This window comes from Symphalangus syndactylus, chromosome 22, assembly GCF_028878055.3.
Source record: "Symphalangus syndactylus isolate Jambi chromosome 22, NHGRI_mSymSyn1-v2.1_pri, whole genome shotgun sequence".
In the NCBI taxonomy this organism is placed as follows: Eukaryota; Metazoa; Chordata; class Mammalia; order Primates; family Hylobatidae; genus Symphalangus; species Symphalangus syndactylus.
The window spans coordinates 49,014,753-49,039,194 of record NC_072444.2 but is presented as its reverse complement, the minus strand read 5'-3'; the positions used below and the strand labels follow the sequence as shown (position 1 = coordinate 49,039,194).

At 43.2% G+C, this 24,442-nt stretch overlaps 1 protein-coding gene across 10 annotated transcripts in view; it reads left to right on the top strand.

Annotated features, from left to right (window-relative positions):
* Window positions 1-24,442, top strand: part of LOC134735598 (uncharacterized) — a 357,585-nt gene that overhangs the window by 68,836 nt on the left and 264,307 nt on the right. The gene's annotated exons all lie outside the window — the stretch shown is intronic.

Genomic DNA, 24,442 nt, shown 5'->3' with positions numbered 1-24,442 from the left:
AGAGCCATGTAGCTCCATTATGCTTGTGCAAAATCCCCTGTTAGCTCACTTTTCCTTCCCACCAATCGCCTTTCCCCACACTTCAGAATGAATGATAGGTAACTGCAATCTTGGGAGCCTCTTAGTGGTCTTTATACCAAAATGTGTTTTTTTTAAAAGAGTTTTAAAAAACTCTTTTAAAAACATCAAAGAAAGACTTGTGAAAGGCAGTCTTCATTGCTACTGTTTGTCTTTCTCTAGTGCAGGGCTTCTGAAATCTGCATTTCAGAAGCGTGTGAGAAATAGCTACAGGGCTGTACCCCAGACATTCCCCTGAGTGGGTGTGAGGTGAGGGCCCGGGGCCCCTGTGGTGCAGCCAGTCCTCGAAGAGAGATGAAATTGCAGGAGCCCAAGGGAAAATGAACTATAGAGGGATCTTTGTGCTCCTTCCATTTAGAGATCGGGATGGGGGCCAAACTGGTGTCTGCCTTCCTTCTCTCTCTTCTTTCCTTTTTCTGCCCCTCTCCCAGTGATGGCTTTCATTATCCTCAGTAGCTCAGGGCTGAGAAATTCTAATCAGAAATGCATCCACTGTAGCCTGCAGCTTCCTAATTCCATCCAGCCTCCATGGATACAATCTGTGGTGATTATGTTTGATGAATTGCTGATACCTTTGTGATCCTGGATGTGGCATCCCCTGTGGGAGTTGAGCCTATCCCGGGCTGCCCCGGCTCTTGGCCTCCAGGCATTGGGCTCTGGGAAAGTTGTGGCTCCCAGCCAGCAGCTGCATCTCACCTGGGGCTTCTGGAGGAACTGCTCAGAGCTTCAAGGACCCTGTGGTCAGGCTCCTCTTTTTACTACTACTTCAAAGTGACAGAATACTGCCTGGCCACTGTGCCTTTCTGAAAAAGGGTGTAAAAAGAGGATAAGCTCCTTAGATTTTCCTGTGACCTTCCTCAAACCCATCACTGGCACTTCCAGGGAAAATGGATGACTTTAATGATAAAATATGCACAGGAAGGCACGGTAAAAAGCCAGCCTGCTGGAATAGAAAGTCATTGTTTTGCTGGACTCCAGTCAACTTGTAGGGGTCAGAAACTCTAAGGCTGCAGTGGCCAGAGAGATAAAATACATGAATGAATTTGAGATATTGGGAAGCAGCAGGGACTGTGGCAAACTAGCAAGTGTCTAAAGAGCATTCACATTCATCGTCTAAGAAAATACGGTGTTGCATACACAAAAATCAACTCGAGAGGGATTAAAGACTTAAATGTAAAACCCCAAACTATAAAAACCCTGGAAGACAACCTAGGCAATACCATTCAGGACATAGGCACGGGCAAAGATTTCATAATGAAGGCACCAAAAGCAATTGCAACAAAAGCAAAAATTGACAAATGGGATCTAACTAAACTAAAGAGCTTCTGCATAGCAAAAGAAACTATCAACAGAGTAAACAGCCTAAGGAATGGGAGAAAATTTTTGCAAACTATGCACCTGACAAAGGTCTAATATCAAGCATCTGTAAGAAATTTAAACAAATTTGCACCAGGGTCTGCTTTTAGCACTGTATGAATATTAACCTCTTTAAACTTACGAAGTGGGTTTTATGATTATGGTCCCCATTTTACAGGTGAGGAAACTAAGGCTCAGGGAGGTTAAGAACCTTGCTGAGTATTACCCAGCTGGTAAGGAGAAGATCTAGGATCTATATGCAGACAAATGAGCTCCAGAGCTCTTGTTCTTAACTCTCCATATTACCTCCCTAACTTTTCTGATGTCACACAGCTACTGAGTAGTAGAGCTGGGATAAAAGCCAGGTGGGTCCCATTCCAGACCCTGAACTGGGAGTCCTAGGTACACTTTGCCACCCCCAAGGGGAAAGACTCATCAGGTCGGGTGTAAAAAGGTGTCTTTTTAAAATAAGAGATTCAGTTTCGAATGTTTGTTTAATGCAAGCTAGGCAGATAGTGCAGCTAAAACCACAAAGAAATAAGACCAGACCACAGCAAGTAACATGCATAAAAGGAGGAGTGTGTGGCTCTGGGCAAACCAGGAGTTGGGTGGGTACAGGTGGGGCAGGTAGCAGGGTCCTACTAGGATTTGCAGCAAAGACAGAGCCATGGCAGTTGGAGTCCACATATGTTCCTTCTGAAAACAGGCATTATTTGGTATGTTGATTATGCAGTGTGTTAAAGTAATGTATTAACAGAAACTTCGGCGTACAGCAAGGCCAACAGATCCAATTGCCATCGAAAAGACTGTTTGTTATTCACAGTTCCCAACAGGAGGGGGCACCCCATGCTAGGGGGCCACACTAGTTTTAGAACTGCCTCACTCTGGAAGGGAAGTCCCTCCAGGGTCAACAAGGGCCCCAATGTCAAAGCATCAAGAATATAGAAAACAAAAGACAAGGTCAATACACCGACCTTGGTCTGACTTCTCTCCAGGGCATAGTATTATTGCCTACTTTGGGCCTTAACCTATTTGCAATTCATTTTTTTCTGGACATTTTGCTGCAAAGGCTGAGCATATCATGAGACTCCTCCCTCATGTGATTCTTGGGCTCAGCATGGGCTGGCTGCATGGTGAAGGGACATGTGGCTTTGCTGCGCCCATGCCCAGATGCACTACTGTGCACACCCGGCCTCTCCTGGTGTTTCAGTGCCCAGGGACTGGAGCCGGGCCAAGGGCGATCGTCATTCTGTTGTGGGGAACAAGCACTGCCCACTGGAGTCCACACCAAGGCAGGCACCATTCACTCAGTAGGTTTGTGTATTTATTATAATAAGCTTCCAGCAGATGGCAGTAAAGCGTCGTGATCTAACAAAGTCTATTAGGACGATGTTTCCGACAACCAGAAATAAAGTGCCTGTAGGGGGCACTCTGCTCCAAAAGGGTCCACGCCCAGTGGCCCAGCAGTCCGGTCTCAGAGGCCACCGTGCAGTATCCCACTCCGCAGGGTCTGCAGCTACGCAGGAAGAGATGGCTTCTCTGCTTAGCCCCAAGGCGACGTTCCCTGCGGTTCTACAGCAGCCTCTCTTTGGACTCTGCTATCTGAGCCCTGGGAGGGAGCAGTGAGGTCCTGGAAGGTCACAGGGGGGTGCCACATACTTCAAGGGGGGTGCCACATACTTCAAGGGGGGCGGTGCTTGAAGTCTGAGGTCCTGACAGCCAGGGGGAGAGGGAGGACTCTGGGACCCGACAGGCATAGTAGGTGTGAGGTGATGGCTTAATGAGTCCTGCACCAGGGAGGGACCAGGCCTCTAATGGATTAGATCCAACTACTTGGATGCATAATGAAAGGGGGGACAAGGAATGCGCGGCCTTGTCCTGAGGTTTTTTCTGCCCCGGGTGTCGCTGACGTGGAGGGGGTAGTGATGGAGCCAGGCCAGAGCCCCCTGGCTCTCGCTGTGCTCCGTCCTAGGGCAGGGCCATTGGTGTTGTAACATCAGGCTCTGGGTCCCTCTTGGGGAGGAGCTGTCTTTGGGAAAAGTCTTGAAACACCACTGAGAAAGAGGGCGAGACCCTGAGGGCATGGGTGCTAGAGGGGTCTCAGGTCACAAAAAGGATGTTAAACTGCTTTTAATGAACAATGAAGAGGATTTGTTTTATGTCCTTTGAAAGATGGAGGCCGGAGGAAGAGGAGGGAGTAGCAGGCAAGATGGGGAAGCCTGGAGTTCCAGCCAGTGCGGGGGCTGTCCAGACAATGGCCTCTGGGCGCGGGTCAGGAGAGGGAGCAGGAATGCCTGACACCTGATTCGGAGTTGACTGGGCTGCATGCTGTGGGAGCCCACCCCATGGATCCCCCTCCCCTTGTCTTCAGTGAAGTTTACTTGCCAAAGTTTCACATGAAAGTTTTGTGTTATGTGCTGTGTGTGTGTACGTGTGTGTGTGTGTGTGTGAGAGAGAGAGAGAGACAGAACTGGGGAAAGCCTCAGTTCACATCTGGACCAGTTGATGTGGCACAGAATAGAGGAGGCATGAGTGGAAGACAGCCCAGAAGCTGCCTGGGCTGTGCCCGTGGAAGTCCCTCTGGATTCCACAAAATCCTGGTGAAGGCTCCACACACTGGAATTAGGGATTTTATTCACTTTTACCCAGATGTCGAGAGTTTGGGTTGCTCCAGTAGATACTGGAGTCACACTGACAGCTATGTATGTGGAAGGGCTTTTGGAGGCCTTCCTGATCTGTCAAGGTGTCTGTACACATGCAATGTTCCTGAGCCAAGCAAACATGAAAGATGGTCCATCCCATGCCCCCAACAAAAGTGTCCTATCAGTTAGAAGAGTTTACTGCTATCATTGTCTCTTCAGCCACAATGACACTGAGGAGAAGCATTCAACAAGTAGATTCAGGTCTTTAATAGATATACTTTTTAAGAAATGAATTTTGAATGGCTTTATGTTTGCTCATTCATTCACTGACTGATTCCATATATTAGCACCTAACGTGTGCTGAGAACTGGCCTAGGCACTGGGGAGCCATGGAGAAGGTGGCTGCCCTTAAGCAGCTTTCAGGATGCAGGGGTGGGGTTGATCAGAGTAACAGGAATATAGCAGCTCAGGGTCACATTTTTAGCAGCTACTTTTAATTTGCTTGACAAACTGTGTCAGGGAAGTCCCTGGGTAAAAATTACTCCATGCTGGAGAAAATACAGGCCTGTTTTCCAGCACCAGTCTGATGTGCTTATCAAGTTTCTGTTGAGAGCAGGAAGAAAGGCAATAGGATCAGGGTGGGCCTGACCCAAAGTAATCCTTGGAGGAGAGTCTCAGGGCGGTGTGGCCTCACCCACTCTGCTTTTCCATTACTGAGATTGTATGCATTCTTAGTTTCATGCTGGCTCTATAAAGGCATTGCAAAATTGTTCTTAAAACCAGAGGATAAAATTGCTTTGGAGAGCTCTCATTTTGGTCTCCTGGTGGGTTGTAAGTAAATACATTCTTGGAAACTGAGCAATGAAACTCTGTTGTATCAGGCCAAGAGGACGAGGAAGCCACAAAACTTACGCTGCTTTGGGTGCCCCAGCCATCTGTGGTCTACAGGGAGGTGCCATCTTGGGTGCCAACAACTGGGGAATTTACACATCTGGTGCAGAGTAAGGGCTCAGCACTTGCCTGGTAAAGGAACAGAAAAAGGATTGATACACAATGCCACACACCACACCCTTCCATTTAAAAACTTAAGTATAATCCACCCTTTTTAGTATATAGTTCTGAGAATTAAAACAAAAACAAACAAACAAAAACACTGCATAGTTGTATAACCACAATCAGGATAAGGAATACTTCTGTAGCCCCTAAAGTTCTTCCAGCTCCCAACAAACACTGATATATTTGATATCCCTATATTTTTGACCTTGCAAAAATGTCATATAAATGGAATTATACAGTATGTAGCCTTCTGAGTCTGACATCATTCACTTAGCATAATGCATCTGGCATTCACCCATGTTGTGTGTGTCAGTGGTTTGCTTCTTTTTCGTTGCTGTGTAGTTTTCCATTGTATGGTTGTAGCATAGTTTGTTTATTAACCAGTTGAGGAAACTTTGGGTTGCTTTCAGTTTTGGGTGATTATGGAAAAGTTGCCATAAATGTTCATGTACAGGTGCTTGTACAGACATAGGTTTTAATTTCCCTTGGGTAAATAGCTAGAAGTGGGATTTCTGGTTTGTATCAGAAATCTGGTTGTTTACATATGTAAACTATATGTAAACATATCGTTTAACATTGTAAGAAACTGCCATATCGTATATTCTAAAGCATATAATTTTGCATTTGCATCAGCTGTTTGTAGGAGTTCCATTTGCTCTGCATCCTTGTTAGCACTTGGGATTTTCCGTTAAGCAACAACAACAATTAGCTATTCTAACAGGTGTGTAGTGGTATCTAATTATTTTAATTTATACTTCCGTAAGGGTGAATGATAATGGGCATATTTTTATGTGCTTATTTTCCACTGGTACATCTTGGCTAAAGTACCAGTGGAAATCTTGGCTAAAGTGACTGTAGAAATCTTTTGCCCATTTGTGGCTGGTTTGTTTTCTTATTCAAATTTGAGAGTTCTTTACGTATTCTGGATACAAGTCGTTTATCAGCTACATGCTTTGCAAATATTTTCTCTCAGTTTTTGGCTTTTTTTTGTTCTTTTAACAATGTTTTTCGTATTCTCTTTTTTTTTTTTTATTAATTTTTTTTGCATACAAAAACAATAAACCTTTTCTAAAAATACATACAAACAAAAAGATGCGTATCAAACATATTAGGAAGGTTGCACATGGGAAGTCGGGGAATAGAAATGGGGGTGGGAGTTAAAATAAATGAGAGAGGGACTTTATATGGATCAGTGATAATAACTCAATCCTCTATTTGACAAAGAAGAGGGAGAAGGAAGAGGAAGAAAAAGAAAGTGGGATAAAGGATCAGAAAGGGAGGAAAATAGAAAAAATTAGAGTATGACTCCAGGGTAGACCTGTTTTGTTGTCATTGAGTTGGTTGGTTGGTTTGTCTGTTGTATTCTTCATGTTTCGCCAAGTTGGCCAGACTGGTCTCGAACTCCTAGCCCGAAGTGATCAACCCGCCTCGCCCCCCAGAGTGCCGGGACCACAGGCGTGAGCCACCACGTCCAGCCCCCACATTGCTTCTGGCCTCCGTGGTAGACCTCCCAGACGGAGCAGCCAGGCAGAGGAGCTCCTCACTTCTACCCAGACACGGCGCGGCCGGGCAGAGGGGCTCCTCACTTCCCAGACGGGGCGGCCAGGCAGAGACGCTCCTCACTTCTTCCCAGACCATAGGTGGCCGGGCAGAGGCGCTCCTCACTTCCCAGACGATGGGTGGCCGGGCAGAGGCGCTCCTCACTTCCCAGACGATGGGCGGCCGGGCAGAGGTGCTCCTCACCTCCCAGACGATGGGTGGCCGGGCAGAGGCACTCCTCACTTCCCAGATGGGGCAGCCGGGCAGAGGCCTCCTCACTTTCCAGACGATGGGTGGCCGGGCAGAGGCGCTCCTCACCTCCCAGACGATGGGTGGCTGGGCAGAGGCGCTCCTCACCTCCCAGACGATGGGTGGCCGGGCAGAGGCGCTCCTCACCTCCCAGACGGTGGGTGGCCGGGCAGAGGCACTCCTCACTTCTTCCCGGACGGGGCGGCCGGGCAGAGGCGCTCCTCACTTCTTCCCGACGGGGCGGCCGGGCAGAGGCGCTCCTCACTTCTTCCCGGATGGGGCGGCCGGGCAGAGGCGCTCCTCACTTCTTCCCGGATGGGGCGCCCGGGCAGAGGCGCTCCTCATTTCTTCCCGGACGGGGCGGCCGGGCAGAGGCGCTCCTCACTTCCCAGATGGGGCGGCCGGGCAGAGGCGCTCCTCACTTCTTCCCGGACGGGGCGGCCGGGCAGAGGCGCTCCTCACTTCTTCCCGGACGGGGCGGCCGGGCAGAGGCGCTCCTCACTTCTTCCCGGACGGGGCGGCCGGGCAGAGGCGCTCCTCACTTCTTCCCGGACGGGGCGGCCGGGCAGAGGCGCTCCTCACTTCCTCCCGGATGGGGCGGCCGGGCAGAGGCGCTCCTCACCTCCCAGACGATGGGAGGCCGGGCAGAGGCGCTCCTCACCTCCCAGACGATGGGAGGCCGGGCAGAGGCGCTCCTCACTTCCCAGACGGGGTGGCCGGGCAGAGGCGCTCCTCACTTCCCAGACGATGGGTGGCCGGGCAGAGGCGCTCCTCACTTCCCAGACGGGGCGGCCGGGCAGAGGCTCTCCTCACTTCCCAGTCGGTGGGTGGCCGGGCAGAGGCGCTCCTCACTTCCCAGACGGTGGGTGGCCGGGCAGAGGCGCTCCTCACTTCCCAGACGGTGGGTGGCCGGGCAGAGGCGCTCCTCACTTCCCAGACGGGGCGGCCGGGCAGAGGCGCTCCTCACTTCCCAGACGGTGGGTGGCCGGGCAGAGGCGCTCCTCACTTCCCAGACGGGGCGGCCGGGCAGAGGCGCTCCTCACTTCCCAGACGGTGGGTGGCCGGGCAGAGGCGCTCCTCACTTCCCAGACGATGGGTGGCCGGGCAGAGGCGCTCCTCACTTCTTCCCGGATGGGGCGGCCGGGCAGAGGTGCTCCTCACTTCTTCCCGGATGGGGCGGCCGGGCAGAGGCGCTCCCCACCTTCCAGATGGGGCGGCGGCCGGGCAGGGGCTGCAATCCCAGCACCCTGGCAGGCCAAGGCAGGCGGCCGGGGGGTAGAGGCTGCCGCGAGGCCAGACCACGCCACCGCACTCCAGCCCGGGCAACACCGAGCACTGGGTGAGCGAGACTCCGTCTGTAGTCCCAGTACCTCGGGAGGCTGAGGCGGGCAGAGCACTCGGCGTCAGGAGCTGGCGACCAGCGTGGCCAAGATGGCGAACGCGTGCCTGCATCCAAAGGAGAAAAGGCAGGCAGCGGTGGCGCGCGCCGGCAGTCTCAGGCAGTCGGCGGTGCGGGCAGCAGCAAGCCGAGTAGATTGTAGCCTGCGCCAGAGAGGGAAAGAAAGAAAGAAAGGAGGGAGGGAGGGAGGGAGGGAGGGAAGGAAGGAAGGAAGGAAGGAAGGAAGGAAGGAAGGAAGGAAGGAAGGAAGGAAGAAGGGAGCTTAACAATGTTTTTCAAAGAATAGAAGTTCTTAGTTTTGGTGAAATTCAATTTATCAAACACTTCTTTTATGAATAGTACTTTTGATGTCATGTCTCAGAATTCTTTGCCTAATCCCAGGTGTATTAGTCCATTTTCACACTCCTCTAAAGACATACCTGAGACCGGATAATTTATAGAGAAAGAAGGTTTAATTCACCCACAGTTCTGCATGGCTGGAGTGGCCTCAGGAAACTTACAATCATGGCAGATGACAAAGGAAAGCAAGCATTTTCTTCACAAGGTGCAGAGAGAGACAGAGAGAGAGAGAGAGGGAGAGAGAGCACAAAGGAGAAACTGCTAAACACTTATAAAACCATCAAGATCTCATGAGAACTCACTCACTATCATGAGAACAGTATGGGGGAACCACCCCCATGATGCAGTCACCTCCTGTCAGGTTCCTTCCTCAATATGTAAGGATTACAATTCGAGATGAGATTTGGGTGGGGACACAAAACCAAACCATATTACCAGATCATGAAGATTTTCTCCTGTGTGTGTGTGTGTGTTTATTTAAAGTTTTACAGTTTATATTTATAATCTATTTTTAGTTAATTTTTATGTAGGGTATGAGGTTCAAGTCAACGTTCATTTGCATATGAATGTCCACTCGTTCCAATATTATTTGTTAAAAAAATTATCCTTTCTTCCTCCAATGAATTGTCTTTGCACCATTGTCAATTTACCATATTTGTGTGGGTCTATTTCTGAACTCTTCATTTTGTTTCATTGACCCAGGTGTTTATCCCTTCACTAATACCATGCTGTCTTGATTATTGTAGTTTTATAATAGGTCTTGAAATTGGGGAGTTTGAGTCTTGAAAGTTTATTTTTTTTCAAAATTATTCTGGCTATTCTAGTTTCTTTGGCTTTTCATATAAATTTTAGAATCAGGTTGCCTCTATTATAAAATATCGGGCTTGGAGTTTTACAGAAATTGCATTAAATCAATAGATAATTTGGGAACAATTGACATCTTTACTACACTGAGTCTTCCAATCCGTGAACACTGTATGTCTTTCCATTTATTTAGGTTCTCTTTAATTTATTTCATCAGCGTTTTGTAGTTTTCAGTTTATAAATCCCATAATTTGTTGTTAGATATATTCCCAAATATTTTATTTTCTTGGAGTTGTTGTAAATGGTATTATTTTTAATTTTTGTTTTCAGACATATAATTTTAACATGTTGACCTTTTATCCTGTGACCTTGTTAAACTCACTTGTTATCCTTAATCCTAAACTCACTATTAGCTTCATTTATAACCCTTAGACCCTACCCTTTCTTTTTTTGATTTCTTGGAATTTTCTGTGTGAACACTCATATGTGCAAATGGATAGTTTTGTTTCTTCTTTTTTAATCTGTATACTTTTTCCCTCAGTCATCTTAATATTCTGACTTTAACTTCTAGTACAATTTTGAATAAGAGTGAAGAGAGTGGACACTTTTACCTTGTTCCCAATTTTAGGATGAAAGCATCTTGTCTTTTACCATTATGTTTGACATTTACTATAGGTTTGTTGTGGATGACTTTTATTAAGTTGAGGTAGAGTTCTCTGTTATTCCTAGTTAGTTGAGAGTTTTTGTAATAAAAGGATATTAAATTTTGGCAAATGCCTTTTCTATATCAATTTATATGATTATGAAGTTTTTTTTTAGATTGTTAATGTGGCATATTGATTGATTGATTGATTGATTGATTTTTGAATATTGAATCAGACTTGTGCTCCTGGAATAAACCTCACTTGGCCATAATTATTATTCTTTTTGTATATTGTTAGATTCAACTTGCTAAAATTTTGCTGTACACTTTTGTATCTGTGTTTATGAGGGATACTGGTCTGTTACTTTATTTTCTTATACTGCTTTTGGCTTTGTAACTAGGCTAATGCAGGACTCATAAAATGAGTCAAACTCTATGCTAGAAGAGATTAGTGTTATTTCTTCTTTAAATGTTTGGTAGAATTTTCAGTGAAGCCACCTGGCCTGGAGATTTATTTTCCAGGAGGTTTTAATGTATGAATTTAATTTATTTAATAGTTATAGGACTACACAGTTTATCTGTTTTATTTTAAATGAATTTATGTATTTTGGTTTTTGAAGAGTTGGTTCATTTCCATTGTCAAATTTTCTTGCATAGAACTGTTTATGGTATTGCTTTATTACATATATATATATATATTTTTTTTTTTTTTTGAGACAGAGTCTTGCTGTGACCCCCACGCTGGAGTGCAGTGGCACGATCTCAGCTCACTGTAACCTCTGCCTTCTGGGTTCAAGTGATTCTCATGTCTCAGCTTCCTGAGTAGCTGGGATTACAGGTGCCTGCCATCATGCTCAGCTAATTTTTGTATTTTTAGTAGAGACAAGGTTTTGTCATGTTGGCCAGGCTGGTCTCGAACTCCTGACCTCAGGTGATCCGCCCGCCTCGACCTCCCAAAGAGCTGGCATTACAGGTATGAGCCACTGTGCCTGACCACTGTATTATATTTTTAATTTCTGTGGCATCTGTAGTGATATTCCCTTTTTCAATCATTATACTAGTAATAAGTATCTTTTTTCTCTTTTTCTTTTTCTTACTAGAAGTTTACCCATTTTTGATCTTTTCAAAAAAATTAGCTCTTTTTTTATAGATTTTTTTCTATCATTTTTTCTGTTTTCAATTTCATTATTTTCTGCTCTTATCTTTATTATTTCTTTCCTTCACATGCTTAGACTCTATTTTGTTCTTCTTTTTCTAGTTTTTTAAAGTGGGGGCTTAGATGATTAATTTGAGGCATTTCTTCCCTTTTAATGTAAGCATACAATACTCTTAAGTTACCTATAAGTATTGCTTCAGCTGCATCTGACAAAATTTGAGAATTCAGATCTTCATTCAGTTCAAAAGATTTTCTAATTCACCTTATGACTTCCTCTTTAACCCATGGACTATTCAGATGTGTGGTTTTCAATTTCCAAATGTTTGAAGATTTTTTCAGTTATCTATTATTGTTTCTGGTTTAATTCCATTATGGTCAGACAGCATTCTGTGTATGATTTTTTTATTTTTTGAGACAGAGTCTCGCTCTGTCACCAGGGTGGACTGCAGTGGAGCGATCTCTGCTCACTGCAACCTCTGCCTCCCAGGTTCAAGCGATTCTCCTCAGCCTCCCAAGTAGCTGGGACTACAGGCGCGCCACCATGACTGGCTAATTTTTGTGTTTTTAGTAGAGATGAGGTTTCACCATGTTGGCCAGAATGGTATCTATCTCTTGACTTCGTGATCCGCCCACCTTGGCCTCCCAAAGTGCTGGGATTACAGGCGTGAGCCACCACTCTCGGCCTGTATGATTATAATTCTTTAAAATTTGTTAAAATTCGTTTTATGACTAATACACATGATATGTATTAGTGTATTCGAGGAGAATGTATATTCTGTTGCTATTGGATTAAATGTTCTACTTATAGCAATTAGATCCAACTGGTTAAAGCTATTGTTTAGTTCTCCTATATATTTGATGATTATCTATGTACTAGTTGTATTGATTATTGAGAAAAAAAGACTACTGAAGATTCTGTAAAGACAGACACTAGGATGGTACCCAGTGATCCCTTCGTACTGTTCACACTCTCATATAATTCTCTCCCCTTGAGTATGAGTGGGACCTATGATTTGCTTCTAACCACCAGGATATGGCAAAGGTGATAGATGTAACTTCCGGGATTATGTTACATTATATGAGTCCATCTTCCAAGAAGATGTGCTCCAGGAGTTTCTTTTGCTGACCTTGAAGGAGTGAATAGTTGTGTTGAGAGGCCCATGGGGCCAGAAACAGGGTAGTTTCCAGGAGTTGAGGGAAGTATCCAGCTGACAAGCAGCAAGAGTCTAGGGCTCCCAGCCCTATAGCCGTAGGGAAATGATTTCTGCCAAAAACCTGAGGGAGCTTAATAGCAGAAGCTTCCACAGTCAGATTTCCAGATGAGAAACCAGCCCTGGCCCACACCTTGATTGCAGCCTTGTAAGACCCTAAGCAGAAGATCCAGATAAGTTGTACCCAGACCCCACCCACAGAAGCTGCGCAAAGATTGATGTGCTGTGTTTTCAGCCTGTGAATTTGTGATAATTGGTTACGCAGGAGGAGAAACCTATATGACTTCAACTTTAATTGTGGATTTGTTTGTTTCTTTTTTTAGTTCTGTCGGTTTTTGCTTCATGTATTTTGAAGCTCTGTTGTTAGGAGCTTATTCATTTAGAATACTTACGTCTTCTTGATGAGTTGGACCGTTTATCATTATATAATGTGTCTCTTTGTTTGTGATAATTTTCTGTGCTCTGAAGTATGTTTTGATGATATAGGCATTTCCTTCCTTCCTTCCTTTTTATTTTTTTTCGACAGTCTCACTGTTTTGCCCAGGCTGGAGTCCAGTGGTGTGATCTTGGCTCAGTGCAACCTCTGCCTCCCAGGTTCAAGCAATTCTCCTACCTCAGCCTCTGAGTAGCTGAGATTACAGGCATGGGTCACCAGGCCTGGCTAATTTTTGTATTTTTAGTAGAGATGAGATTTCACTGTGTTAGTCAGGCTGATCTCAAACTCTTGACCTCAAGTTATCTGCCTGCTTCGGCCTCCCAAAGTGCTAGGATTACAGGTGTGAGCCACTGTGCCCAGCCCCAACTTTCTTTTTATTAGTTTTTGCATGAAATGTCTTTTTCTGTTGTTCTACTTTTAACTTACCTATATCATTATATTTGAAGTCAGTTTGCTAATTCCTAGCTAAGACCATTTACATTTAATGTAATTATTGATATGTTTGGATTTAGCTCTACCATTTGATTTGTTTTCTGTTTGTTTCCTCTATTTTCTGTTCCTCTGTATGCCCTTTCCTGCCTTCTTTGGGTTAATTGAATACTTTTTAATATTCCAAAATATAAATAAATAAATAAGTTTATTTATTTTAGTGCTTGTTCTAGGGATTACAATATATATATCCTTAGCTTTTCACATTTAAGATTTACTCTGAAAAGTAATTCTGATTACTTTATATTGACTACTGATGAGGTTGATTATTTAGAATTAATGTTTACTATGTTTTACAATCAAGTAAAATCATTAATCTTACCACCATATAACTCCGTTTATACTCCCTTTGTGTTATAATAGTGCTATGTATTGCATCTACTTACATTGAAAATCCATCAGATAATACTATAATTTTTATTTCAACCTTCAAACATATTTTTAAAACTCAAGAGAGAAAAATAGTCTACTATATTGACATGGTTTGGCTGTGTCCCACCCAAATCTCATCTTGAATTCCCATGTGTTGTGCGAGGGACCTGGTGGGAGGTAATTGAATTATGGGGGCAGGTCTTCCCTGTGTTGTTCTCGAGCTAGTGAATCTCGTGATCTTGTGATAGATCTCATGAGATCTGATGGTTTTAAAAAATGGGAGTCTCCCTGCAAAACCTCTCCCTTTGTCTGCTGGCATCCATGTAAGATGTGACTTGCTCCTCCTTGCCTTCTGCCATGATTGTGAGGCTTTCCCAGTCACGTGGAACTGTAAGGCCAATTAAACCTCTTTCCTTTGTAAATTGCCCAGTCTCGGGTATGTCTTTATCAGCAGTGTGAAAATGGACTAGTACATATATTTATCATTTACCCAGATATTTACTATTTTTCTTTTATCCCTGGTGCTCCAAGTGTACTTCTTTTTTTTCTGTTTATTTATTTATTTATTTTTTGAGACAGGGTCAGGCTGGAGTGGTACAATTGCAGCTCACTGCAGCCTGGAACTCCTGGGCTCAAGCAATCCATGATCCCACCTAAGCCTCTCAAATAACTGGGACTACAGGTGTGAGCCATCATGCCCAATTAATTTTTTAAAAAAATTTTTTGTAGAGACTGGTCTCACTGTGTTGCCCAGTTGGTCTCAAACTCCTGAACTCAAGCAATCCCCCTGCATTGGTCTCCCAAACTGCGAGAATTACAGGTGTGAGCCACTGTGCCTGCCTCCAAGTTTACTTCTGATATAATTTCCCTTCTGTGTGAAGAATTTCCTCCAGTAATTCTTTTAGCGAAGGTCTGTTGGCAACTAATTATCTTAGTTTCCCTTTGTCTTAATTTGTTCGGGCTGCTATAACAAAATACCTGAGACGGTAATTTATAAATAACAGAAACTTATTTATCACAGTTCTGGAGACTGGGAAGTCCAAGAGCAAGGTGCTGGCAGGTTTGATATCTGATGAGGGCTGCTCTCTGCTTTTAAGATGGTGCTTTTTTTGCTGCATTCTCCAGAAGTGGAGGAATACTCTGTCCTCATATGGTGGAAGGGACAGAAGTTGGGAGGCAGCTCTCTGAAGCCTCTTTAATAAGGACACTAATTCCATCTGTGAGGGTGGAGCCCTCATGGCCTTATCACCTCCCAAGGGCCTCACCTGGTAATACTATCATCACCTTGGTGGTTAAGTTCCAATATATGAGTTTTGGAGGGACATATACTTTCAAACAATTAACACCTTTTATCTGAGTATCTGAGGATCTACCTATTTCACCTTCATTTTTAAAGGATTTTTTTTAACTGAATAAGGAAGTCTGACTTGACAGTTCTTTTAGTTTAGGAGTTGAAAAACAGTTTGGCACTCTTCTGGTTTTCTTGGGTTCTGATGAGAAACTTGCAGTCATTTGAATTGTTGTTTCCCTATAACTAATGTATCATTTTTCTCTAGATGCTTCCACATTTTTTGTGTGTTTAGATTTTAGAAGTTTGTGATTATGTATCTAGATATGAATTATTTGGCTTTGCTGAGCTTCTTGGATCTGTAGGTTCATATTTTGCAATTTAGAAAGTTTTTAACCATTATTTCTTCAAAAAATTTTTCAGAACCACAAATGTTTTCCTTCTGAGACTTTGATAACACTAATATTTGATCTTTTGGTAAAATTTACCTTTCTTCAATCCACTGACTTTTTTTTCCTGCCATTTCTATTTTGTTTTTGGCCTATCCTGTGAGTTCTTTATTTTGGTTATTATATTTTTCTGATATAAAAATTTCCATTTGGTTGTTTCTTCTATCTTGGATTTCTTTGCTGAGACTTTATACCTTTTCATTTCAGGAGTGTTAACCATTACTTCTTGGAACATTTTTCTAAAATCTGTGTCAGATAATTCCAACATCTGTGTCATCTGGTGTTGGCATTTGTTGTTTGTCTTTTTCCATACTAATTGAGATTTTCCTGGTTTTGTAACTGCTGAGCAATTTTGGATTATGTCCTGAATGTTTTGAATATTATGAAACTCTGGGTCTTATTTAAATCCTATGGGGAAGTTGACAATTTTGTTTTAATAGGCCAGCAACCTGGTTGGGTTTAGGCTGTGAGTGCTGATCAGTCCTCTGTGGAATGTGGTTTCAATTTCGGATTCATTTTAAAAGCATTTCCAGTGCTATTCATATCTGTTGCACACATGTGCTCCTCAGTGGCCAGTTGGGTATGCAGGTGGCGGTCTCTTAGTGTAGTTCTCAAGTCTTTGGTTTGCTGTTGAAGATCAGATCCACGCATGTGCAGCTTGAGTGTGGGCCATCTAGAGCATTTCTTCTCTGTGATCTTTCTGGTGCATTCTGGTTCCTGGGGCTTCTCCTTTTTCATCCTCTGGCCAGAAAGCTGTGGCTTTAGTTACTCTGCTCTGCTATGGTTGCCCCTGCTCCTGGGGGCAAGCAGTGGAAAAACACTGAGATTAAAAAAAAAAAAAACAAGGGGGATTTGTCCATGCTTCTCTGAGCAGATAGACTTTCCCCTGTTTGAGAGTTTAGGTGGTTGTGGGATCCTGGTGTCACATCTTTCACTGCCTCTGCTGCCATGAGAGTCCCCTGAGACTAGGACGTAAGAGAATGGAGAATGAAAAAAGAAAAAAGAAAAAAAAAGGAAAAGTGTGGGATTTCCCCCACTCTCTCTGAGAATTAGGGGACCTTTTTCCAGTGTGTTAAACCAGAACTAGAGGTCTTTGCTTGGTGCTGTTTCTGTCCATGTCCTGGCACCCACTTCTGGATTTTGGGCTTCCTTGATTATAGGCCAGGGGAAACTGGAGGTAAAATAGGAAACTTACCATCAATCTGACAGTATAATACTTTGAATTACGGTATTTCTTAATTTACTTGCTGTGATTTACTTTTTATAGTTCTCAAATAACTGCTCCAGGCATTCTTTCCAAGTTTTATAATTTCATTGAATGGAAGAGACTTGACATAGTGTGTTCACTGTACCTTACTCTGAACTGGAATGGGAGCCCTTGGTTCTTAGCACCCTTATTGCACCATTTCAGAGATATATGACTTAAATGTATGCATGTATATGATGAAGAAAGCTTTCTTTATGATATGGAAAGACCCTCATGACATGTTGATAAATGAAACAAGGTAGGTCACAAGGCACCTTGTATGGTATATTTTCATTTATGTATAATTGTATATATTCATATATAGAAAACTTGGATGTTTGGTTTACTTCTGCTGCTGCAAGTCACAAAATACCTAATCAAAAGTGCCTTGAACATTAAGAGAGGTTTATTATGTTGCATGGCAGGAAGTCAGAGCATGGTTGGTTCGAGGGCTGGCTAATTTTCCAGCTTAAGAATGTCAGGGCTCTTAGTTTCCCACTGAGACATTCTTTTTACTTCCTTTAAAGGGTGTAAGTTGGCTGCAACTCCTTCAGGCTTCATTTCATTACATGGCAATGTCCAAAGTCAGGAAGAACCATCTCTTCTTGTGTTTCTCTTCTATTAAGAAGGGAAACTTCTTCTTAAAGCCCCTAGCAGACTTCCGTTATGTTAATTAACCAGGGTTGAATCTGATGCCTGAGCCTTACCAGTCCCTAGAACTAATTATGGAACTACCAGGGTGAATAATACTAGCTTGTATTTATGCCCTAAGGCTGGAAAGGGAACTCTGAAATCCTTTGGGCTCCTGATGCTCAAACAAAATCAAATTCATCCTCACAAGAAAGAAGAGAAGGAAATTAAGAAAGACATAAATAAATGGGAATACAGCTTGTGTCCATGAATTAGAAGACTTAAGGATATTAAAATGTCCACACAACCCAAAACAATCTAGAGATTCACTGCAACCCCTGTCAAAATCCCAATGGCATTTTTTTACAAAAGTAGAAAAAAATCCCCAAATTTATATGAAACAACAAAGGACATTGAATAGCCAAAACAATTCTGAGGAAAAAGAACAAAGCTAGAGGCCTCATACATCATGATTTCAAAACATGCTACAAAGTTACAGTAATCAAAACAATATGATACTGGCATAAAGCCAGATATGTAAACAAGTGGAACAGAATAGAGAGCCCAGAAATAAACCTGTGCCTATACAGTCACTTGATCTTTGACAAGAGTGCCAAGAGGACACAATGGGGAAAAGGTAGTCCCTTCAACAAATGGTGTCGAGAAAACTGGATATCCACATACCAAAGAATGAAATTGCACCTTTATCTTACACAATACACAAAAGTCAACTCGATATAAAGACTTAAAACATAAGACCTGAAACTGTAAAACTCCTAGAAGGAAACAGGGAAAAATCTTGACATTGGTCTTGGCAATAATTTCTTAGATATGACACCAAAATCAACAAAAGCAAAAATAGACAAGTGAGACTAGATCGAACTAAAAAGCTTCTGCACAGCAAAGAGAACAATCAGAGTGAAAAGGCTGCCTATGAATGGGAGAAAACATTTGCAAATTATATATCTGATAAGGTATTAATATCACAAATATACAAGAAACTCCAACAAACCAAGCAAAAAAATAAATAAATAAAAAATGGGCAAAAGGCCCGAATAGATGTTTAACCAAAGAAGTCATATAAATGACCAAGAAGCATATGAAAAAATGTTCAACATCACCAATCATCAGGGAAATGCAAATAAAAGCCACAATGAGATACCACTTCATACCCATTAGGATGGCTATTACCAAAAAAATCACAAAACATAACAAGTGTTGGTGAGGATGTGAAGAACTTGGATCCCATGTGTCCTGTATTGATGTAAAATGGTGCCGTCACTGTGGAAAATAGTATGGAAGCTCCTCAAAAAGTTAAAAATAGAAGTACCACAGGATCTAGCAATTCTATTTCTCAGTATTTACCCAAAATAATTGAAATCAGAATCTTGAAGAGATATCTTCACTCCCATGTTCGTTGCAGTCTTGTTTACAGTAGCCAAGTTACAGAAACAATTGAAATATCCATGGATGGGCAAATGGATAAAGAAAATGTGGTGTACAATGGAATATTATTCAGCCACAAAAAAGAAAGAAATCTTGTTATATGCTGCATGAATGGACCTTGACAACATTGTGCTAAGTGAAAGAAGCCAGTCATAGAAGGACAAATACCACATGATTCCACTAATATGGATTATCTAGAGTTGTCAAAGTCATCGCAGCAGAGTATAGAATGGAGGTTGCCAGGGGTTGGGGGAACTGGGAAAAGGGGAGTTGCTGTTCAGTGGATATAAAGATTTCGTCGTGCGAGAGGAATAAGTTCTAGAGATCTCCTTTATAACGTTGTGTTTATAGTTAGCAATGCTGTAATGAACACTTAAAAATTTGTTAAGAGGGTAGATTTTATGTTTTGTATTTTTTACTCCAATAAAAATTTAGTTAAAAAAGTTAGAAGAGAGGGGTGAATAGGTTGGTAGGCGGCCAACAGAGTCTTCCAAGGAGGTGTGTACCAATCCTGACCTACTAACAGTGTTTTCTCTTCGGTGCAGGGTTTTGAGGAAACTTTCACTTTCTTGGTATTGGTCCTTTCCACCTGATCATATATGATGACAGTAAAATAGGTGTTTCCTATTTGAGAAAAGATAAAAGAGGGTCCTGGCTTTTATTTACTTCTCCATGGAGCCTGCCTTGGCTCCCAGGCCCTCTCTGATCCTTTCCTTCTCTGAAGACTGGATGTTTCAAGGGCAGTGTCATGCAATTTATGATTTCAGTCTAATACTTATTGTTTTGTTGGCTGCTATGTCTTGTGTATTCATTTATCTTCTACCCCCAACTGGGTTGTAAACTGTTTGATATCAGATACATTTCTTCTTGATCTCCAGGGGATCCAGGGCTGAGAACCTGGGTGGAACACAATAAATACCCATTAAATGATTTATGGTGTGGCCTATTTCTGGGCCAGCCCTGGGAATAGGGAGTAAGGCATGGTCATTTGCTATCAATCAGTTTCTGAAAATATACTATCATTTTTTTGCTTGGATCCCTGATGATAAGACACGAGTCAAAGAACTGAAATTTTACCAGGAAGACCTAAGTGATAGGAAGCAAATAATTATGTAATCAAGACAAGTCATATTTATGCTATTCTATAATGTTCCCATTGAGCAAGTCTGTATCTCAGGAGACTTTTGCATGTTAATTGACCATGGGCTTTGCAAAAATTTCTTTCTGGTGGTCCACAGCATGTGGATTCAAATTCTTAATGTTTTAGTTACCTGAAGAATTCTAAGTTTTCCAATAACACACTTTAAAGGAAAATAATGCCTCAAATGAGTGTTGTGTAGTTAAGCATATTTACTTAACATGATGCTTTTTACCTTTCAATGTCTTTTCACCTACATGACAAAATGTTCCAAGTGAAAAGGACTTTTGACACCATGACTCCAATCTCTTTAGATAACTAGAGAAACTGAGGCCCAAACAAGGGAAGTGCTTTTCCAGGATACACAGTTAATTATTGGCAGTACTGGACTAGAATCTGAAAGAAATGACTCTGACCTTTACCAATTTGTCAGGCAGCTTTGAACATCTTGTTTCCTGGAAGGGTTATTGCTATTTTGATGACTTAGTAGAGTTGTCAGGGGAAGCCATTAAGCAAGATGTGAAATGTTAGGATTAACCTGTATGTTTCACTGAGAATGAGTGTACTGGACGCTTTCTGGAGGAGATGCTAGAGAAAGAGTTTGAGGTGGTGGGAACTTGAGTTCAAGACACCAGAGGGACACACCTAGAGGGTAAAGGCCCTGATAAGGAGGATGGATGGAGGAGAAAATAGCATCTCTGCCACAATTGTGCTACATGAACCAGATGTTGGCGGTGGGTATCTTCCCCTGTATTATCCAGATAAGATGGGCTTCATCTTCCATTTTATGTCATGTGGGAAGTCAAATGCCTTCACCAAGGTTTTTGTAAATTCCTGTTTATACTCATTTCTAGTTACTTCTGGCTAGGTTCTGTCTTTGCCAGATTATCACTTTATGCTGTGCTTTTTGAAACTGCCTCATTATTCTGCCCTGTGATTTGACCCAAACATGAGAAACAGACCTGCCTAATTTATTCCCTTCTAGGAAAGAAAACTCTCCAAGATTACTGAGTCATATCAAAATGGTTTCTACTGGCCAAACATAAGACAATTTGACTATCAGTAAGAATAACTGCATGATATCAAATGCATTAAATATATTTAAATAAGGAGTTCATAATGATAATGATAATAATATGCCTCATTTGTAATCCTTGGGTTCTAGGGAACCCACGCATGATTTTGAAAGGTGGCAAATAAAAGGAAAGTAATAATTTTTTAGTCCTGTGGTTATCATACTAACTGTACTTCAGAATAACCAAATAACCAAATAATTTGCCTGGGAAAGTTTCTCTTCATAGAGGCTAATAGATACAGAAGGAATGATACAATTAGAATGCCACCATTTTGCAAGCCCTAGTGAAGTAATTAATGGCTATAGTGAATGATCATCAATGGTTTCAATGTCATGACATGAGAAGGTTAGATATTATATGCCTCCCTGTGGAAGTTTCCAACACCACTTATGAAGTAGTCTTGCCAAAAGAAATCAAACCAGAATCCAATCAACCCTTTCAATGGTTTGTGGATTTCTTTTGGCAAGACTACTTTATAAGTGGTGCTGAGTACTCCCATCAAGAAGGATTTGCTTCAGAATTGTGTAGTGAGGAAAAAAATGGATGGGTGCAGTGATGAAACAAGATTGGCCATGGGTTGCTAAGTGCTGAGACTGGGTGATGGGTACATGGGGCTTCACTGTGCTATTTTCTCTCATATACATTTGAAAAATCCATAATTAGTCATTTGAAATTATTATCCTAATGTAGCATAAACAAAACAATCAACACACATGAAGCAGCTCAGTGAGGTGGGCTTTTATTAAAAACTCCGAGGTAATAGTGAGAGAAGTTACAGCAAACTTCATATAGTGGCTAATTTAATACTGAATATTAGCATTCTTTCTCTTCAGAAAAAACCTCCCCAGCCTTCTCAACTACTCAAAATCCAGGTGCCTACTGTGTTTGTTTTCCACTTGCCTACCACCACTTTCCATCTCTAATGATGCCAGAAAAACCTCCTATTGTATTAAGTAGAGGAATTCAGTGTTCCCTAGCCAGGAACTCAACTCTGGACTTTCCTTTGCAAATCCAATGGTCCTGTAATGCACTGTGCAACAGACGCTTACTCCAGGTTTTGCAGCTTTCCCATGTATTTGATAAGGTAAAAATGAAGTAAAAGTAACTCACCAGGCAATGCCTCGAAACATAGATGGTATTTTCCCCTCCGGTAATGGGTCTGAGGATGGATGGGAAGTCCAGCTCCACTCCATGAGATAATTCAGAGAAGCAAGTTCCCTCCATCTGGTGCTTCTCCATACCCTGGCTGGAGAACTGCCAGTGAGAATGAAAGGATGTATGGAAGAGTCCACACTGGTGTCCACAGGACCAGCCCAGGAAGTTGCATGTGTGGCCACTACTCATATTCCATGGACAAGAATCTAGTCACCTGGCTCCACCAGCTATGCAGAGCCTGAGGAGTGGCCTGGCCTGCAACCTTGTGCCCAGCTACAGTTCTGCCTCCATGGCAGGAGGGGAGAATGGATTCTGGAATACACCTCTCTGCTCTCAGTCTATGCAAGGAGAACGGAGGTTTCATTCTCACTGATATTATAACCAGGGTGTGGAATGCATGGCTGGTGGGCTGGGATCAAATGCAGCTTTAGTTTGTCCCCTATTCCCCTTTCAAGGTTACTCAGTGCTGGTGACTTTGCTCTGCCCCTGGGTGAAACTGTCAGACCCACAGCCTCTCTTTCTGTTCTTGGGTAATAGACCATTGTAAGGACTTTAAATCCCAGTTCAGTAATTTGAATGTGGAGTCCCAGATCTTACCTCAATTTGGTGACAAATATTTGCCTCTCTCCCAGCTTGGCCCAGCTTTAGGGACATGAGTGGCGTTCTCTTAGTTTCTCCACCTTTGCAGGATGATGCTTGAGGTGCTGGAGGAGGGAGGGTCTATCTCACTCCTGCTGGCTTTGCGGGGAGCTTTGCAGGAAGGAGCTTTGCGGGAAGCTTAGCTCCCTGGGTCTGGCAGGTGTGGGGAGGTGACTGCATCCCTCGTGCTGGGATTTGGAAAGCTCTTCAGAGCTTCCCAGGTGGGTTCCTTGACTGCGTTGCTTTGAGCAGCCCTGTACTTCTCTGTTCTGGGTAGCAGCTAGAGACACCTCCGGCGGCCCGAGGAATGCAGTCTTATCCTGACTTCTTGTGGCTGAGATCAAGATCTCTCTGGCCCCCTAGGTGGCCCTGTTGACCCTAAGATATCCCAGAGCTGGCTTTCTCTCCCACGGGGCACACACTGGATCCTTGGGAAACACATCCCCTTGCTCAGCAGTCTTCTTGCTCAGAACTCTTCTTGCTCACCTTTGACCTCTTGATTTTTCAGGTGGGAGTCGGGACCCAGCCCTCCCATCCTCCAGCTGTAGGGGCCACAGAGCCTGTAGCAGGAGGTGGGATTCACAGCACAGTCTGTAGTATATAATCTGTGGTCATATCTGGATCAGAGTGCTCCAAAGATATAATTACTTTTTGTATTCATGGAGAGGGTGAGAGAGTTCTCAAGCAGTGGACGAGGTTCTGCATCCGACCTTGATAAATTCCACCTTTGGAGATGTGCCTACAGATTCTATGGTATTGGGTGTCTGTTGTCTTGGTGCTCAGTTAAAATGGAAGCAGAAAGAGTTCCACCCTTCTAGCCTGTAATATAAAAGAATCATGCTGCTTGCAAAAGCAGCCACAGTCAATTTGGGTTTTAAATAACAATTTTTATCTCCCCGCCACAGTTGAGAACCCCCTGCATATAGCCCTGGCTAAAGAAGGCAGACCCAACAGGGAAGCCAGCATGGATGTCCTGCCTGCCTGTCCCCTGCCTCCCCACAGCCCGTGACTGAGAAAGCATAAAGCATTGGTAGGACCATGTCTTTGAATAGGGTTTTTGTCTCCAGCTTTCTGTGATGTGGCTCACCAGGGGAAATAACATTTTCATATTGTTATGACTTGTGAGTGTTTTCTTTAAAGTCAGCAAAACAAATCCTTCAGATTCTGTGCACTTTTGCTGCCACATAAATTGTAATTATTAGGTCAGTAGAGTGGTAGCAGTTACGGGGAGCCCAAGGCTGGGATTGTTAGAGCCAATTAGTGCAGACCTTGGATTAATATGTTTCCACCTTCACATGCCAAGCCCTGTACAAGGCTATGCATTAACACAAGGATTTATGTTGCAGTGGGCAGGGGCTGAGTCATACTCCAGTCATGTGGAGACACAGTGAGCCATCTTTGTGCCAATATGTCTTTCAGCCTTAGAGCCTAAATCTAAAGGAATGAGTTCAGCATACACTGACCAAGAACCTGCTGTGTGCTTGCTGCAGAGGGTGACATGTTTAGTGATGAATAAGACAGCTTCTCACTCAAGGAGCTTGGAGGCACGGCCTAGAGAGGGAGGGAATGGATATACACCTACTACCAGCAGCCCACTCCTAAGACC